This window comes from Centroberyx affinis, unplaced genomic scaffold, assembly GCF_046629955.1.
Source record: "Centroberyx affinis isolate AG114_WGS23_722 - 3 ecotype Tasmania unplaced genomic scaffold, CSIRO-AGI_Caff_v1 ptg000984l_1, whole genome shotgun sequence".
Taxonomy (NCBI): Eukaryota; Metazoa; Chordata; class Actinopteri; order Beryciformes; family Berycidae; genus Centroberyx; species Centroberyx affinis.
The window spans coordinates 102655-120448 of NW_027279551.1; the positions used below are offsets into that span (position 1 = coordinate 102655).

The following is a 17794-nucleotide window of genomic DNA, read 5'->3' on the forward strand; positions in this document are numbered from 1 at the left end:
AGTCAAGATGTGCTTTCACAAAAGTAGTTGCTCTGTTGCTCATAAAAATGTTACAAAATGCTGCTTGAAGATACAAGCAACAAAAAAATCTTCACTTGAAATATGTATATATATATATGTATTGTTGCCAGTGTATTGTCGCCAGTGTATTGTCGTTGCTTCGCATCCTGTCATTGTTGCTGTTCCCCAGCGGTGTAGTGCAGGGTATACGCAGGTAAACCCCCTCTGATGCGCATCATTCAGTAGTGTGCTGCAAATTTTTTGGCTGGACCGCAACAGCGGGGCCAGCCCTATAAACGCGAATGTCTGTCACTGACTGAGTGATGAAGTTACACCATTGGTCGGCCATGGCACATCATAGGATCACAGAGCCAGAAATTTAAGTTTCGTTTTCTCCACCATCTTGTTTCACCGCTTAGATCGGGAGCTCGTTTCTCCCACACAGTAAGCAGACTGACCAATATCATGCATGTAAGCTGAAGCTAACTAAAGCTAACTGAAGCTAAAGTAAAATCTATACAATTATATCATATTGCCGTTTATTTTGATGCATATGCGCGAGCTCAGTCCACCTGACAGCCCTCTGTTCTGTCAGCGGAGAGAAAGACACAGACAAGCATGGAGGTTTCAGCCCGCCAAGGGCTTACTGCCAACGCTTCCCGGAGTTTCCTGGGGGCATGGTTCCAGCCAGTGCCGATAGCTGGGCGCTGATTTGTTCCCGGCGACCGGCGTTTTCGGCACCAATGGGTACCAGAGCGACCGGGGCTTGGATCAGGAGGACCAATGCGGGCCGTGGGCGCGGTGGAGAGGACAGCGGCGGAGAGAGGAGACGGGACATGCTGGAACGGAAATCAGTATGGATGTATGGACTATTATTCTGTATATTCACAGTCTACAGCAGAGTTAGTTACACCATTGGTCAGCCGTGGCATGTGGCACACCCATACACAGTCCAGCCATATGCTAGGTTTTGACCTAGTCTTGTTGCTAGTCTCCAAGGAGACTACATAAGTTGTGCCAATGTGAATATTCTTAACTTCTTCATTATGTTACACTTCATTTGATTTCTAATTGAAGTTTGAACTCGCTGTTGAAAGATAGCACACGTTTGGGTGGACACGGCCATGTTTGTGTCATAAAATGTTGTACTACTGTTGTGCATGTGAGAGCAAGTCCAGATCAAACATGTGACTACTTGACAGTATTCTTTCGCAGAGGCAATATCGTAGTCTATGAAGGTCTACTGAGACGTGATTATTGCTGGTTGAAAACTTAACCCAATACCCCGCTAGGATGACTTGAAATACAGTCAACCATGGCAATTTTTACTAATCTCTAAGGGAACTAAATATGTTGTTCCAATGAGAATATTCTTAACCATAGTCATGGACCCTTAGCTTCTGCTGAGTTTGCAGGTTTAGAGTGTCTACCCGTTCCTAGTTACCCCCCCAAAGAAATACAAAAACACTGAGTTAATTTAATTGATACATTTCCGCAATGCGCTCATATAGCAGTGGGACTTTTGCCTTCAAGTTCCGCAGAACTGAATATTTCCCAAACGGATTACTTTTACTAATCCCACCCAGTAGGGGCACTGTTTAACTTGATTTGAATAATGGTCTGAAAATGTCAAACATAATAGCGTTGTTTGTTGCTGTCCCGACAGACTTTTCCCTTGCCATGCATTGGGTTGCATAGCAAGTAGTGCAGCTTGAGCTTGCAAACTATGGGTGTCTGTCTTCACATTACCCAGAATGCTTTGCATGTACATTCGATTGTAACCTCAACTAATCCTCTTTATTATTTTACACTTCATTTCTAATTGAACTTTGAACTCGTTATTCAAAGATAGCACACTCTGATCATGCTTGCATCATCAAATGTTGTACTTGACTAAAAAGTACACCCAGTAAGAATTTAGAAATGCGCCATGTGTGTTGTGGATGTGAGACCGAGCCCAGATCAAACATGTAAATGCTAAACAGCATCCTTTCGCAGAGGCAATATCGTAGTCTATGAAGGTCTGCTGAGACGTGATTATTGCTGGTTGAAAACTTAACCCCATACCCCGCCAGGATGACTTGAAATACAGTCAGCCATGGCAATTTTTGCTAGTCTCCAAGGAGACTATATACGTTGTTTCAATGTGAATCTTCTTAACCATAATCATGAGGACCCATAGCTTTTACCGGTATCGCGGATTGAAAGATTCCAACCGTTCTGGTTACCCCCAACAAAAACAAGAAACATTTGATTGTTAGTGACAGACCCAGGTTAAAGTTTCCACAATGGGGTCACATAGCAGCGGGAGTTTCGCCTTCAAGTTCTGCAAAAAACGGATTACTTTTACTAATCCCACCCAGTAGGGGCACTGTTTAACTTGATTTGAATAATGGTCTGAAAATGTCAAACACAATAGCGTTGTTTGTTGCTGTCCCGACAGACTTTTCCCTTGCCATGCATTGGGTTGCATAGCAAGTAGTGCAGCTTGAGCTTGCAAACTATGGGTGTCTGTCTTCACATTACCCAGAATGCTTTGCATGTACATTCGATTGTAACCTCAACTAATCCTCTTTATTATTTTACACTTCATTTCTAATTGAACTTTGAACTCGTTATTCAAAGATAGCACACTCTGATCATGCTTGCATCATCAAATGTTGTACTTGACTAAAAAGTACACCCAGTAAGAATTTAGAAATGCGCCATGTGTGTTGTGGATGTGAGACCGAGCCCAGATCAAACATGTAAATGCTAAACAGCATTCTTTCGCAGAGGCAATATCGTAGTCTATGAAGGTCTGCTGAGACGTGATTATTGCTGGTTGAAAACTTAACCCAATATCCCGCCAGGATGACTTGAAATACAGTCAGCCATGGCAATTTTTGCTAGTCTCCAAGGAGACTATATACGTTGTTTCAATGTGAATCTTCTTAACCATAATCATGGGGACCCATAGCTTTTGCCGGTATCGCGGATTGAAAGACTCCAACCGTTCTGGTTACCCCCAACAAAAACAAGAAACATTTGATTGTTAGTGACAGACCCAGGTTAAAGTTTCCACAATGGGGTCACATAGCAGCGGGAGTTTCGCCTTCAAGTTCTGCAAAAAACGGATTACTTTTACTAATCCCACCCAGTAGGGGCACTGTTTAACTTGATTTGAATAATGGTCTGAAAATGTCAAACATAATAGCGTTGTTTGTTGCTGTCCCGACAGACTTTTCCCTTGCCATGCATTGGGTTGCATAGCAAGTAGTGCAGCTTGAGCTTGCAAACTATGGGTGTCTGTCTTCACATTACCCAGAATGCTTTGCATGTACATTCGATTGTAACCTCAACTAATCCTCTTTATTATTTTACACTTCATTTCTAATTGAACTTTGAACTCGTTATTCAAAGATAGCACACTCTGATCATGCTTGCATCATCAAATGTTGTACTTGACTAAAAAGTACACCCAGTAAGAATTTAGAAATGCGCCATGTGTGTTGTGGATGTGAGACCGAGCCCAGATCAAACATGTAAATGCTAAACAGCATCCTTTCGCAGAGGCAATATCGTAGTCTATGAAGGTCTGCTGAGACGTGATTATTGCTGGTTGAAAACTTAACCCAATACCCCGCCAGGATGACTTGAAATACAGTCAGCCATGGCAATTTTTGCTAGTCTCCAAGGAGACTATATACGTTGTTTCAATGTGAATCTTCTTAACCATAATCATGGGGACCCATAGCTTTTGCCGGTGTCGCGGATTGAAAGATTCCAACCGTTCTGGTTACCCCCAACAAAAACAAGAAACATTTGATTGTTAGTGACAGACCCAGGTTAAAGTTTCCACAATGGGGTCACATAGCAGCGGGAGTTTCGCCTTCAAGTTCTGCAAAAAACGGATTACTTTTACTAATCCCACCCAGTAGGGGCACTGTTTAACTTGATTTGAATAATGGTCTGAAAATGTCAAACATAATAGCGTTGTTTGTTGCTGTCCCGACAGACTTTTCCCTTGCCATGCATTGGGTTGCATAGCAAGTAGTGCAGCTTGAGCTTGCAAACTATGGGTGTCTGTCTTCACATTACCCAGAATGCTTTGCATGTACATTCGATTGTAACCTCAACTAATCCTCTTTATTATTTTACACTTCATTTCTAATTGAACTTTGAACTCGTTATTCAAAGATAGCACACTCTGATCATGCTTGCATCATCAAATGTTGTACTTGACTAAAAAGTACACCCAGTAAGAATTTAGAAATGCGCCATGTGTGTTGTGGATGTGAGACCGAGCCCAGATCAAACATGTAAATGCTAAACAGCATCCTTTCGCAGAGGCAATATCGTAGTCTATGAAGGTCTGCTGAGACGTGATTATTGCTGGTTGAAAACTTAACCCAATACCCCGCCAGGATGACTTGAAATACAGTCAGCCATGGCAATTTTTGCTAGTCTCCAAGGAGACTATATACGTTGTTTCAATGTGAATCTTCTTAACCATAATCATGGGGACCCATAGCTTTTGCCGGTATCGCGGATTGAAAGATTCCAACCGTTCTGGTTACCCCCAACAAAAACAAGAAACATTTGATTGTTAGTGACAGACCCAGGTTAAAGTTTCCACAATGGGGTCACATAGCAGCGGGAGTTTCGCCTTCAAGTTCTGCAAAAAACGGATTACTTTTACTAATCCCACCCAGTAGGGGCACTGTTTAACTTGATTTGAATAATGGTCTGAAAATGTCAAACATAATAGCGTTGTTTGTTGCTGTCCCGACAGACTTTTCCCTTGCCATGCATTGGGTTGCATAGCAAGTAGTGCAGCTTGAGCTTGCAAACTATGGGTGTCTGTCTTCACATTACCCAGAATGCTTTGCATGTACATTCGATTGTAACCTCAACTAATCCTCTTTATTATTTTACACTTCATTTCTAATTGAACTTTGAACTCGTTATTCAAAGATAGCACACTCTGATCATGCTTGCATCATCAAATGTTGTACTTGACTAAAAAGTACACCCAGTAAGAATTTAGAAATGCGCCATGTGTGTTGTGGATGTGAGACCGAGCCCAGATCAAACATGTAAATGCTAAACAGCATCCTTTCGCAGAGGCAATATCGTAGTCTATGAAGGTCTGCTGAGACGTGATTATTGCTGGTTGAAAACTTAACCCAATACCCCGCCAGGATGACTTGAAATACAGTCAGCCATGGCAATTTTTGCTAGTCTCCAAGGAGACTATATACGTTGTTTCAATGTGAATCTTCTTAACCATAATCATGGGGACCCATAGCTTTTGCTGGTATCGCGGATTGAAAGATTCCAACCGTTCTGGTTACCCCCAACAAAAACAAGAAACATTTGATTGTTAGTGACAGACCCAGGTTAAAGTTTCCACAATGGGGTCACATAGCAGCGGGAGTTTCGCCTTCAAGTTCTGCAAAAAACGGATTACTTTTACTAATCCCACCCAGTAGGGGCACTGTTTAACTTGATTTGAATAATGGTCTGAAAATGTCAAACATAATAGCGTTGTTTGTTGCTGTCCCGACAGACTTTTCCCTTGCCATGCGTTGGGTTGCATAGCAAGTAGTGCAGCTTGAGCTTGCAAACTATGGGTGTCTGTCTTCACATTACCCAGAATGCTTTGCATGTACATTCGATTGTAACCTCAACTAATCCTCTTTATTATTTTACACTTCATTTCTAATTGAACTTTGAACTCGTTATTCAAAGATAGCACACTCTGATCATGCTTGCATCATCAAATGTTGTACTTGACTAAAAAGTACACCCAGTAAGAATTTAGAAATGCGCCATGTGTGTTGTGGATGTGAGACCGAGCCCAGATCAAACATGTAAATGCTAAACAGCATCTTTTCGCAGAGGCAATATCGTAGTCTATGAAGGTCTGCTGAGACGTGATTATTGCTGGTTGAAAACTTAACCCAATACCCCGCCAGGATGACTTGAAATACAGTCAGCCATGGCAATTTTTGCTAGTCTCCAAGGAGATTATATACGTTGTTTCAATGTGAATCTTCTTAACCATAATCATGGGGACCCATAGCTTTTGCCGGTATCGCGGATTGAAAGATTCCAACCGTTCTGGTTACCCCCAACAAAAACAAGAAACATTTGATTGTTAGTGACAGACCCAGGTTAAAGTTTCCACAATGGGGTCACATAGCAGCGGGAGTTTCGCCTTCAAGTTCTGCAAAAAACGGATTACTTTTACTAATCCCACCCAGTAGGGGCACTGTTTAACTTGATTTGAATAATGGTCTGAAAATGTCAAACATAATAGCGTTGTTTGTTGCTGTCCCGACAGACTTTTCCCTTGCCATGCATTGGGTTGCATAGCAAGTAGTGCAGCTTGAGCTTGCAAACTATGGGTGTCTGTCTTCACATTACCCAGAATGCTTTGCATGTACATTCGATTGTAACCTCAACTAATCCTCTTTATTATTTTACACTTCATTTCTAATTGAACTTTGAACTCGTTATTCAAAGATAGCACACTCTGATCATGCTTGCATCATCAAATGTTGTACTTGACTAAAAAGTACACCCAGTAAGAATTTAGAAATGCGCCATGTGTGTTGTGGATGTGAGACCGAGCCCAGATCAAACATGTAAATGCTAAACAGCATCCTTTCGCAGAGGCAATATCGTAGTCTATGAAGGTCTGCTGAGACGTGATTATTGCTGGTTGAAAACTTAACCCAATACCCCGCCAGGATGACTTGAAATACAGTCAGCCATGGCAATTTTTGCTAGTCTCCAAGGAGACTATATACGTTGTTTCAATGTGAATCTTCTTAACCATAATCATGGGGACCCATAGCTTTTGCCGGTGTCGCGGATTGAAAGATTCCAACCGTTCTGGTTACCCCCAACAAAAACAAGAAACATTTGATTGTTAGTGACAGACCCAGGTTAAAGTTTCCACAATGGGGTCACATAGCAGCGGGAGTTTCGCCTTCAAGTTCTGCAAAAAACGGATTACTTTTACTAATCCCACCCAGTAGGGGCACTGTTTAACTTGATTTGAATAATGGTCTGAAAATGTCAAACATAATAGCGTTGTTTGTTGCTGTCCCGACAGACTTTTCCCTTGCCATGCATTGGGTTGCATAGCAAGTAGTGCAGCTTGAGCTTGCAAACTATGGGTGTCTGTCTTCACATTACCCAGAATGCTTTGCATGTACATTCGATTGTAACCTCAACTAATCCTCTTTATTATTTTACACTTCATTTCTAATTGAACTTTGAACTCGTTATTCAAAGATAGCACACTCTGATCATGCTTGCATCATCAAATGTTGTACTTGACTAAAAAGTACACCCAGTAAGAATTTAGAAATGCGCCATGTGTGTTGTGGATGTGAGACCGAGCCCAGATCAAACATGTAAATGCTAAACAGCATCCTTTCGCAGAGGCAATATCGTAGTCTATGAAGGTCTGCTGAGACGTGATTATTGCTGGTTGAAAACTTAACCCAATACCCCGCCAGGATGACTTGAAATACAGTCAGCCATGGCAATTTTTGCTAGTCTCCAAGGAGACTATATACGTTGTTTCAATGTGAATCTTCTTAACCATAATCATGGGGACCCATAGCTTTTGCCGGTATCGCGGATTGAAAGATTCCAACCGTTCTGGTTACCCCCAACAAAAACAAGAAACATTTGATTGTTAGTGACAGACCCAGGTTAAAGTTTCCACAATGGGGTCACATAGCAGCGGGAGTTTCGCCTTCAAGTTCTGCAAAAAACGGATTACTTTTACTAATCCCACCCAGTAGGGGCACTGTTTAACTTGATTTGAATAATGGTCTGAAAATGTCAAACATAATAGCGTTGTTTGTTGCTGTCCCGACAGACTTTTCCCTTGCCATGCATTGGGTTGCATAGCAAGTAGTGCAGCTTGAGCTTGCAAACTATGGGTGTCTGTCTTCACATTACCCAGAATGCTTTGCATGTACATTCGATTGTAACCTCAACTAATCCTCTTTATTATTTTACACTTCATTTCTAATTGAACTTTGAACTCGTTATTCAAAGATAGCACACTCTGATCATGCTTGCATCATCAAATGTTGTACTTGACTAAAAAGTACACCCAGTAAGAATTTAGAAATGCGCCATGTGTGTTGTGGATGTGAGACCGAGCCCAGATCAAACATGTAAATGCTAAACAGCATCCTTTCGCAGAGGCAATATCGTAGTCTATGAAGTTCTGCTGAGACGTGATTATTGCTGGTTGAAAACTTAACCCAATACCCCGCCAGGATGACTTGAAATACAGTCAGCCATGGCAATTTTTGCTAGTCTCCAAGGAGACTATATACGTTGTTTCAATGTGAATCTTCTTAACCATAATCATGGGGACCCATAGCTTTTGCCGGTATCGCGGATTGAAAGATTCCAACCGTTCTGGTTACCCCCAACAAAAACAAGAAACATTTGATTGTTAGTGACAGACCCAGGTTAAAGTTTCCACAATGGGGTCACATAGCAGCGGGAGTTTCGCCTTCAAGTTCTGCAAAAAACGGATTACTTTTACTAATCCCACCCAGTAGGGGCACTGTTTAACTTGATTTGAATAATGGTCTGAAAATGTCAAACATAATAGCGTTGTTTGTTGCTGTCCCGACAGACTTTTCCCTTGCCATGCATTGGGTTGCATAGCAAGTAGTGCAGCTTGAGCTTGCAAACTATGGGTGTCTGTCTTCACATTACCCAGAATGCTTTGCATGTACATTCGATTGTAACCTCAACTAATCCTCTTTATTATTTTACACTTCATTTCTAATTGAACTTTGAACTCGTTATTCAAAGATAGCACACTCTGATCATGCTTGCATCATCAAATGTTGTACTTGACTAAAAAGTACACCCAGTAAGAATTTAGAAATGCGCCATGTGTGTTGTGGATGTGAGACCGAGCCCAGATCAAACATGTAAATGCTAAACAGCATCCTTTCGCAGAGGCAATATCGTAGTCTATGAAGGTCTGCTGAGACGTGATTATTGCTGGTTGAAAACTTAACCCAATACCCCGCCAGGATGACTTGAAATACAGTCAGCCATGGCAATTTTTGCTAGTCTCCAAGGAGACTATATACGTCGTTTCAATGTGAATCTTCTTAACCATAATCATGGGGACCCATAGCTTTTGCCGGTATCGCGGATTGAAAGATTCCAACCGTTCTGGTTACCCCCAACAAAAACAAGAAACATTTGATTGTTAGTGACAGACCCAGGTTAAAGTTTCCACAATGGGGTCACATAGCAGCGGGAGTTTCGCCTTCAAGTTCTGCAAAAAACGGATTACTTTTACTAATCCCACCCAGTAGGGGCACTGTTTAACTTGATTTGAATAATGGTCTGAAAATGTCAAACATAATAGCGTTGTTTGTTGCTGTCCCGACAGACTTTTCCCTTGCCATGCATTGGGTTGCATAGCAAGTAGTGCAGCTTGAGCTTGCAAACTATGGGTGTCTGTCTTCACATTACCCAGAATGCTTTGCATGTACATTCGATTGTAACCTCAACTAATCCTCTTTATTATTTTACACTTCATTTCTAATTGAACTTTGAACTCGTTATTCAAAGATAGCACACTCTGATCATGCTTGCATCATCAAATGTTGTACTTGACTAAAAAGTACACCCAGTAAGAATTTAGAAATGCGCCATGTGTGTTGTGGATGTGAGACCGAGCCCAGATCAAACATGTAAATGCTAAACAGCATCCTTTCGCAGAGGCAATATCGTAGTCTATGAAGGTCTGCTGAGACGTGATTATTGCTGGTTGAAAACTTAACCCAATACCCCGCCAGGATGACTTGAAATACAGTCAGCCATGGCAATTTTTGCTAGTCTCCAAGGAGACTATATACGTTGTTTCAATGTGAATCTTCTTAACCATAATCATGGGGACCCATAGCTTTTGCCGGTATCGCGGATTGAAAGATTCCAACCGTTCTGGTTACCCCCAACAAAAACAAGAAACATTTGATTGTTAGTGACAGACCCAGGTTAAAGTTTCCACAATGGGGTCACATAGCAGCGGGAGTTTCGCCTTCAAGTTCTGCAAAAAACGGATTACTTTTACTAATCCCACCCAGTAGGGGCACTGTTTAACTTGATTTGAATAATGGTCTGAAAATGTCAAACATAATAGCGTTGTTTGTTGCTGTCCCGACAGACTTTTCCCTTGCCATGCATTGGGTTGCATAGCAAGTAGTGCAGCTTGAGCTTGCAAACTATGGGTGTCTGTCTTCACATTACCCAGAATGCTTTGCATGTACATTCGATTGTAACCTCAACTAATCCTCTTTATTATTTTACACTTCATTTCTAATTGAACTTTGAACTCGTTATTCAAAGATAGCACACTCTGATCATGCTTGCATCATCAAATGTTGTACTTGACTAAAAAGTACACCCAGTAAGAATTTAGAAATGCGCCATGTGTGTTGTGGATGTGAGACCGAGCCCAGATCAAACATGTAAATGCTAAACAGCATCCTTTCGCAGAGGCAATATCGTAGTCTATGAAGTTCTGCTGAGACGTGATTATTGCTGGTTGAAAACTTAACCCAATACCCCGCCAGGATGACTTGAAATACAGTCAGCCATGGCAATTTTTGCTAGTCTCCAAGGAGACTATATACGTTGTTTCAATGTGAATCTTCTTAACCATAATCATGGGGACCCATAGCTTTTGCCGGTATCGCGGATTGAAAGATTCCAACCGTTCTGGTTACCCCCAACAAAAACAAGAAACATTTGATTGTTAGTGACAGACCCAGGTTAAAGTTTCCACAATGGGGTCACATAGCAGCGGGAGTTTCGCCTTCAAGTTCTGCAAAAAACGGATTACTTTTACTAATCCCACCCAGTAGGGGCACTGTTTAACTTGATTTGAATAATGGTCTGAAAATGTCAAACATAATAGCGTTGTTTGTTGCTGTCCCGACAGACTTTTCCCTTGCCATGCATTGGGTTGCATAGCAAGTAGTGCAGCTTGAGCTTGCAAACTATGGGTGTCTGTCTTCACATTACCCAGAATGCTTTGCATGTACATTCGATTGTAACCTCAACTAATCCTCTTTATTATTTTACACTTCATTTCTAATTGAACTTTGAACTCGTTATTCAAAGATAGCACACTCTGATCATGCTTGCATCATCAAATGTTGTACTTGACTAAAAAGTACACCCAGTAAGAATTTAGAAATGCGCCATGTGTGTTGTGGATGTGAGACCGAGCCCAGATCAAACATGTAAATGCTAAACAGCATCCTTTCGCAGAGGCAATATCGTAGTCTATGAAGGTCTGCTGAGACGTGATTATTGCTGGTTGAAAACTTAACCCAATACCCCGCCAGGATGACTTGAAATACAGTCAGCCATGGCAATTTTTGCTAGTCTCCAAGGAGACTATATACGTCGTTTCAATGTGAATCTTCTTAACCATAATCATGGAGACCCATAGCTTTTGCCGGTATCGCGGATTGAAAGATTCCAACCGTTCTGGTTACCCCCAACAAAAACAAGAAACATTTGATTGTTAGTGACAGACCCAGGTTAAAGTTTCCACAATGGGGTCACATAGCAGCGGGAGTTTCGCCTTCAAGTTCTGCAAAAAACGGATTACTTTTACTAATCCCACCCAGTAGGGGCACTGTTTAACTTGATTTGAATAATGGTCTGAAAATGTCAAACATAATAGCGTTGTTTGTTGCTGTCCCGACAGACTTTTCCCTTGCCATGCATTGGGTTGCATAGCAAGTAGTGCAGCTTGAGCTTGCAAACTATGGGTGTCTGTCTTCACATTACCCAGAATGCTTTGCATGTACATTCGATTGTAACCTCAACTAATCCTCTTTATTATTTTACACTTCATTTCTAATTGAACTTTGAACTCGTTATTCAAAGATAGCACACTCTGATCATGCTTGCATCATCAAATGTTGTACTTGACTAAAAAGTACACCCAGTAAGAATTTAGAAATGCGCCATGTGTGTTGTGGATGTGAGACCGAGCCCAGATCAAACATGTAAATGCTAAACAGCATCCTTTCGCAGAGGCAATATCGTAGTCTATGAAGGTCTGCTGAGACGTGATTATTGCTGGTTGAAAACTTAACCCAATACCCCGCCAGGATGACTTGAAATACAGTCAGCCATGGCAATTTTTGCTAGTCTCCAAGGAGACTATATACGTCGTTTCAATGTGAATCTTCTTAACCATAATCATGGGGACCCATAGCTTTTGCCGGTATCGCGGATTGAAAGATTCCAACCGTTCTGGTTACCCCCAACAAAAACAAGAAACATTTGATTGTTAGTGACAGACCCAGGTTAAAGTTTCCACAATGGGGTCACATAGCAGCGGGAGTTTCGCCTTCAAGTTCTGCAAAAAACGGATTACTTTTACTAATCCCACCCAGTAGGGGCACTGTTTAACTTGATTTGAATAATGGTCTGAAAATGTCAAACATAATAGCGTTGTTTGTTGCTGTCCCGACAGACTTTTCCCTTGCCATGCATTGGGTTGCATAGCAAGTAGTGCAGCTTGAGCTTGCAAACTATGGGTGTCTGTCTTCACATTACCCAGAATGCTTTGCATGTACATTCGATTGTAACCTCAACTAATCCTCTTTATTATTTTACACTTCATTTCTAATTGAACTTTGAACTCGTTATTCAAAGATAGCACACTCTGATCATGCTTGCATCATCAAATGTTGTACTTGACTAAAAAGTACACCCAGTAAGAATTTAGAAATGCGCCATGTGTGTTGTGGATGTGAGACCGAGCCCAGATCAAACATGTAAATGCTAAACAGCATCCTTTCGCAGAGGCAATATCGTAGTCTATGAAGTTCTGCTGAGACGTGATTATTGCTGGTTGAAAACTTAACCCAATACCCCGCCAGGATGACTTGAAATACAGTCAGCCATGGCAATTTTTGCTAGTCTCCAAGGAGACTATATACGTTGTTTCAATGTGAATCTTCTTAACCATAATCATGGGGACCCATAGCTTTTGCCGGTATCGCGGATTGAAAGATTCCAACCGTTCTGGTTACCCCCAACAAAAACAAGAAACATTTGATTGTTAGTGACAGACCCAGGTTAAAGTTTCCACAATGGGGTCACATAGCAGCGGGAGTTTCGCCTTCAAGTTCTGCAAAAAACGGATTACTTTTACTAATCCCACCCAGTAGGGGCACTGTTTAACTTGATTTGAATAATGGTCTGAAAATGTCAAACATAATAGCGTTGTTTGTTGCTGTCCCGACAGACTTTTCCCTTGCCATGCATTGGGTTGCATAGCAAGTAGTGCAGCTTGAGCTTGCAAACTATGGGTGTCTGTCTTCACATTACCCAGAATGCTTTGCATGTACATTCGATTGTAACCTCAACTAATCCTCTTTATTATTTTACACTTCATTTCTAATTGAACTTTGAACTCGTTATTCAAAGATAGCACACTCTGATCATGCTTGCATCATCAAATGTTGTACTTGACTAAAAAGTACACCCAGTAAGAATTTAGAAATGCGCCATGTGTGTTGTGGATGTGAGACCGAGCCCAGATCAAACATGTAAATGCTAAACAGCATCCTTTCGCAGAGGCAATATCGTAGTCTATGAAGGTCTGCTGAGACGTGATTATTGCTGGTTGAAAACTTAACCCAATACCCCGCCAGGATGACTTGAAATACAGTCAGCCATGGCAATTTTTGCTAGTCTCCAAGGAGACTATATACGTCGTTTCAATGTGAATCTTCTTAACCATAATCATGGGGACCCATAGCTTTTGCCGGTATCGCGGATTGAAAGATTCCAACCGTTCTGGTTACCCCCAACAAAAACAAGAAACATTTGATTGTTAGTGACAGACCCAGGTTAAAGTTTCCACAATGGGGTCACATAGCAGCGGGAGTTTCGCCTTCAAGTTCTGCAAAAAACGGATTACTTTTACTAATCCCACCCAGTAGGGGCACTGTTTAACTTGATTTGAATAATGGTCTGAAAATGTCAAACATAATAGCGTTGTTTGTTGCTGTCCCGACAGACTTTTCCCTTGCCATGCATTGGGTTGCATAGCAAGTAGTGCAGCTTGAGCTTGCAAACTATGGGTGTCTGTCTTCACATTACCCAGAATGCTTTGCATGTACATTCGATTGTAACCTCAACTAATCCTCTTTATTATTTTACACTTCATTTCTAATTGAACTTTGAACTCGTTATTCAAAGATAGCACACTCTGATCATGCTTGCATCATCAAATGTTGTACTTGACTAAAAAGTACACCCAGTAAGAATTTAGAAATGCGCCATGTGTGTTGTGGATGTGAGACCGAGCCCAGATCAAACATGTAAATGCTAAACAGCATCCTTTCGCAGAGGCAATATCGTAGTCTATGAAGGTCTGCTGAGACGTGATTATTGCTGGTTGAAAACTTAACCCAATACCCCGCCAGGATGACTTGAAATACAGTCAGCCATGGCAATTTTTGCTAGTCTCCAAGGAGACTATATACGTTGTTTCAATGTGAATCTTCTTAACCATAATCATGGGGACCCATAGCTTTTGCCGGTATCGCGGATTGAAAGATTCCAACCGTTCTGGTTACCCCCAACAAAAACAAGAAACATTTGATTGTTAGTGACAGACCCAGGTTAAAGTTTCCACAATGGGGTCACATAGCAGCGGGAGTTTCGCCTTCAAGTTCTGCAAAAAACGGATTACTTTTACTAATCCCACCCAGTAGGGGCACTGTTTAACTTGATTTGAATAATGGTCTGAAAATGTCAAACATAATAGCGTTGTTTGTTGCTGTCCCGACAGACTTTTCCCTTGCCATGCATTGGGTTGCATAGCAAGTAGTGCAGCTTGAGCTTGCAAACTATGGGTGTCTGTCTTCACATTACCCAGAATGCTTTGCATGTACATTCGATTGTAACCTCAACTAATCCTCTTTATTATTTTACACTTCATTTCTAATTGAACTTTGAACTCGTTATTCAAAGATAGCACACTCTGATCATGCTTGCATCATCAAATGTTGTACTTGACTAAAAAGTACACCCAGTAAGAATTTAGAAATGCGCCATGTGTGTTGTGGATGTGAGACCGAGCCCAGATCAAACATGTAAATGCTAAACAGCATCCTTTCGCAGAGGCAATATCGTAGTCTATGAAGTTCTGCTGAGACGTGATTATTGCTGGTTGAAAACTTAACCCAATACCCCGCCAGGATGACTTGAAATACAGTCAGCCATGGCAATTTTTGCTAGTCTCCAAGGAGACTATATACGTTGTTTCAATGTGAATCTTCTTAACCATAATCATGGGGACCCATAGCTTTTGCCGGTATCGCGGATTGAAAGATTCCAACCGTTCTGGTTACCCCCAACAAAAACAAGAAACATTTGATTGTTAGTGACAGACCCAGGTTAAAGTTTCCACAATGGGGTCACATAGCAGCGGGAGTTTCGCCTTCAAGTTCTGCAAAAAACGGATTACTTTTACTAATCCCACCCAGTAGGGGCACTGTTTAACTTGATTTGAATAATGGTCTGAAAATGTCAAACATAATAGCGTTGTTTGTTGCTGTCCCGACAGACTTTTCCCTTGCCATGCATTGGGTTGCATAGCAAGTAGTGCAGCTTGAGCTTGCAAACTATGGGTGTCTGTCTTCACATTACCCAGAATGCTTTGCATGTACATTCGATTGTAACCTCAACTAATCCTCTTTATTATTTTACACTTCATTTCTAATTGAACTTTGAACTCGTTATTCAAAGATAGCACACTCTGATCATGCTTGCATCATCAAATGTTGTACTTGACTAAAAAGTACACCCAGTAAGAATTTAGAAATGCGCCATGTGTGTTGTGGATGTGAGACCGAGCCCAGATCAAACATGTAAATGCTAAACAGCATCCTTTCGCAGAGGCAATATCGTAGTCTATGAAGGTCTGCTGAGACGTGATTATTGCTGGTTGAAAACTTAACCCAATACCCCGCCAGGATGACTTGAAATACAGTCAGCCATGGCAATTTTTGCTAGTCTCCAAGGAGACTATATACGTCGTTTCAATGTGAATCTTCTTAACCATAATCATGGGGACCCATAGCTTTTGCCGGTATCGCGGATTGAAAGATTCCAACCGTTCTGGTTACCCCCAACAAAAACAAGAAACATTTGATTGTTAGTGACAGACCCAGGTTAAAGTTTCCACAATGGGGTCACATAGCAGCGGGAGTTTCGCCTTCAAGTTCTGCAAAAAACGGATTACTTTTACTAATCCCACCCAGTAGGGGCACTGTTTAACTTGATTTGAATAATGGTCTGAAAATGTCAAACATAATAGCGTTGTTTGTTGCTGTCCCGACAGACTTTTCCCTTGCCATGCATTGGGTTGCATAGCAAGTAGTGCAGCTTGAGCTTGCAAACTATGGGTGTCTGTCTTCACATTACCCAGAATGCTTTGCATGTACATTCGATTGTAACCTCAACTAATCCTCTTTATTATTTTACACTTCATTTCTAATTGAACTTTGAACTCGTTATTCAAAGATAGCACACTCTGATCATGCTTGCATCATCAAATGTTGTACTTGACTAAAAAGTACACCCAGTAAGAATTTAGAAATGCGCCATGTGTGTTGTGGATGTGAGACCGAGCCCAGATCAAACATGTAAATGCTAAACAGCATCCTTTCGCAGAGGCAATATCGTAGTCTATGAAGGTCTGCTGAGACGTGATTATTGCTGGTTGAAAACTTAACCCAATACCCCGCCAGGATGACTTGAAATACAGTCAGCCATGGCAATTTTTGCTAGTCTCCAAGGAGACTATATACGTTGTTTCAATGTGAATCTTCTTAACCATAATCATGGGGACCCATAGCTTTTGCCGGTATCGCGGATTGAAAGATTCCAACCGTTCTGGTTACCCCCAACAAAAACAAGAAACATTTGATTGTTAGTGACAGACCCAGGTTAAAGTTTCCACAATGGGGTCACATAGCAGCGGGAGTTTCGCCTTCAAGTTCTGCAAAAAACGGATTACTTTTACTAATCCCACCCAGTAGGGGCACTGTTTAACTTGATTTGAATAATGGTCTGAAAATGTCAAACATAATAGCGTTGTTTGTTGCTGTCCCGACAGACTTTTCCCTTGCCATGCATTGGGTTGCATAGCAAGTAGTGCAGCTTGAGCTTGCAAACTATGGGTGTCTGTCTTCACATTACCCAGAATGCTTTGCATGTACATTCGATTGTAACCTCAACTAATCCTCTTTATTATTTTACACTTCATTTCTAATTGAACTTTGAACTCGTTATTCAAAGATAGCACACTCTGATCATGCTTGCATCATCAAATGTTGTACTTGACTAAAAAGTACACCCAGTAAGAATTTAGAAATGCGCCATGTGTGTTGTGGATGTGAGACCGAGCCCAGATCAAACATGTAAATGCTAAACAGCATCCTTTCACAGAGGCAATATCGTAGTCTATGAAGGTCTGCTGAGACGTGATTATTGCTGGTTGAAAACTTAACCCAATACCCCGCCAGGATGACTTGAAATACAGTCAGCCATGGCAATTTTTGCTAGTCTCCAAGGAGACTATATACGTTGTTTCAATGTGAATCTTCTTAACCATAATCATGGGGACCCATAGCTTTTGCCGGTATCGCGGATTGAAAGACTGCAACCGTTCTGGTTACCCCCAACAAAAACAAGAAACATTTGA

General features: G+C 41.4%; 22 non-coding genes across 22 annotated transcripts; all 22 read left to right on the top strand.

Moving 5' to 3' along the window:
• The first annotated feature begins 1203 nt into the window (after positions 1-1203).
• On the top strand, positions 1204-1343 carry LOC139646414 (U4 spliceosomal RNA). Its single transcript, XR_011695308.1, has one exon. It is a non-coding gene; the product is annotated as a U4 spliceosomal RNA (small nuclear RNA).
• A 643-nt stretch (positions 1344-1986) lies between these two features.
• On the top strand, positions 1987-2127 carry LOC139646406 (U4 spliceosomal RNA). The gene has a single exon (XR_011695300.1). It is a non-coding gene; the product is annotated as a U4 spliceosomal RNA (small nuclear RNA).
• A 636-nt stretch (positions 2128-2763) lies between these two features.
• Positions 2764-2904, top strand: LOC139646412 (U4 spliceosomal RNA). The gene has a single exon (XR_011695306.1). It is a non-coding gene; the product is annotated as a U4 spliceosomal RNA (small nuclear RNA).
• Positions 2905-3540: 636 nt separating this feature from the next.
• On the top strand, positions 3541-3681 carry LOC139646378 (U4 spliceosomal RNA). Its single transcript, XR_011695273.1, has one exon. It is a non-coding gene; the product is annotated as a U4 spliceosomal RNA (small nuclear RNA).
• A 636-nt stretch (positions 3682-4317) lies between these two features.
• On the top strand, positions 4318-4458 carry LOC139646379 (U4 spliceosomal RNA). The gene has a single exon (XR_011695274.1). It is a non-coding gene; the product is annotated as a U4 spliceosomal RNA (small nuclear RNA).
• Positions 4459-5094: 636 nt separating this feature from the next.
• On the top strand, positions 5095-5235 carry LOC139646380 (U4 spliceosomal RNA). Its single transcript, XR_011695275.1, has one exon. It is a non-coding gene; the product is annotated as a U4 spliceosomal RNA (small nuclear RNA).
• Positions 5236-5871: 636 nt separating this feature from the next.
• On the top strand, positions 5872-6012 carry LOC139646416 (U4 spliceosomal RNA). Its single transcript, XR_011695309.1, has one exon. It is a non-coding gene; the product is annotated as a U4 spliceosomal RNA (small nuclear RNA).
• Positions 6013-6648: 636 nt separating this feature from the next.
• LOC139646381 (U4 spliceosomal RNA) lies at positions 6649-6789 on the top strand. Its single transcript, XR_011695276.1, has one exon. It is a non-coding gene; the product is annotated as a U4 spliceosomal RNA (small nuclear RNA).
• Positions 6790-7425: 636 nt separating this feature from the next.
• Positions 7426-7566, top strand: LOC139646382 (U4 spliceosomal RNA). The gene has a single exon (XR_011695277.1). It is a non-coding gene; the product is annotated as a U4 spliceosomal RNA (small nuclear RNA).
• A 636-nt stretch (positions 7567-8202) lies between these two features.
• LOC139646376 (U4 spliceosomal RNA) lies at positions 8203-8343 on the top strand. The gene has a single exon (XR_011695272.1). It is a non-coding gene; the product is annotated as a U4 spliceosomal RNA (small nuclear RNA).
• Positions 8344-8979: 636 nt separating this feature from the next.
• Positions 8980-9120, top strand: LOC139646383 (U4 spliceosomal RNA). Its single transcript, XR_011695278.1, has one exon. It is a non-coding gene; the product is annotated as a U4 spliceosomal RNA (small nuclear RNA).
• A 636-nt stretch (positions 9121-9756) lies between these two features.
• Positions 9757-9897, top strand: LOC139646384 (U4 spliceosomal RNA). Its single transcript, XR_011695279.1, has one exon. It is a non-coding gene; the product is annotated as a U4 spliceosomal RNA (small nuclear RNA).
• A 636-nt stretch (positions 9898-10533) lies between these two features.
• On the top strand, positions 10534-10674 carry LOC139646388 (U4 spliceosomal RNA). Its single transcript, XR_011695283.1, has one exon. It is a non-coding gene; the product is annotated as a U4 spliceosomal RNA (small nuclear RNA).
• Positions 10675-11310: 636 nt separating this feature from the next.
• On the top strand, positions 11311-11451 carry LOC139646385 (U4 spliceosomal RNA). The gene has a single exon (XR_011695280.1). It is a non-coding gene; the product is annotated as a U4 spliceosomal RNA (small nuclear RNA).
• A 636-nt stretch (positions 11452-12087) lies between these two features.
• On the top strand, positions 12088-12228 carry LOC139646386 (U4 spliceosomal RNA). Its single transcript, XR_011695281.1, has one exon. It is a non-coding gene; the product is annotated as a U4 spliceosomal RNA (small nuclear RNA).
• A 636-nt stretch (positions 12229-12864) lies between these two features.
• LOC139646399 (U4 spliceosomal RNA) lies at positions 12865-13005 on the top strand. The gene has a single exon (XR_011695294.1). It is a non-coding gene; the product is annotated as a U4 spliceosomal RNA (small nuclear RNA).
• Positions 13006-13641: 636 nt separating this feature from the next.
• Positions 13642-13782, top strand: LOC139646387 (U4 spliceosomal RNA). Its single transcript, XR_011695282.1, has one exon. It is a non-coding gene; the product is annotated as a U4 spliceosomal RNA (small nuclear RNA).
• A 636-nt stretch (positions 13783-14418) lies between these two features.
• On the top strand, positions 14419-14559 carry LOC139646389 (U4 spliceosomal RNA). The gene has a single exon (XR_011695284.1). It is a non-coding gene; the product is annotated as a U4 spliceosomal RNA (small nuclear RNA).
• A 636-nt stretch (positions 14560-15195) lies between these two features.
• On the top strand, positions 15196-15336 carry LOC139646411 (U4 spliceosomal RNA). Its single transcript, XR_011695305.1, has one exon. It is a non-coding gene; the product is annotated as a U4 spliceosomal RNA (small nuclear RNA).
• Positions 15337-15972: 636 nt separating this feature from the next.
• LOC139646390 (U4 spliceosomal RNA) lies at positions 15973-16113 on the top strand. Its single transcript, XR_011695285.1, has one exon. It is a non-coding gene; the product is annotated as a U4 spliceosomal RNA (small nuclear RNA).
• A 636-nt stretch (positions 16114-16749) lies between these two features.
• LOC139646391 (U4 spliceosomal RNA) lies at positions 16750-16890 on the top strand. The gene has a single exon (XR_011695286.1). It is a non-coding gene; the product is annotated as a U4 spliceosomal RNA (small nuclear RNA).
• Positions 16891-17526: 636 nt separating this feature from the next.
• LOC139646413 (U4 spliceosomal RNA) lies at positions 17527-17667 on the top strand. The gene has a single exon (XR_011695307.1). It is a non-coding gene; the product is annotated as a U4 spliceosomal RNA (small nuclear RNA).
• Positions 17668-17794: the final 127 nt, after the last annotated feature.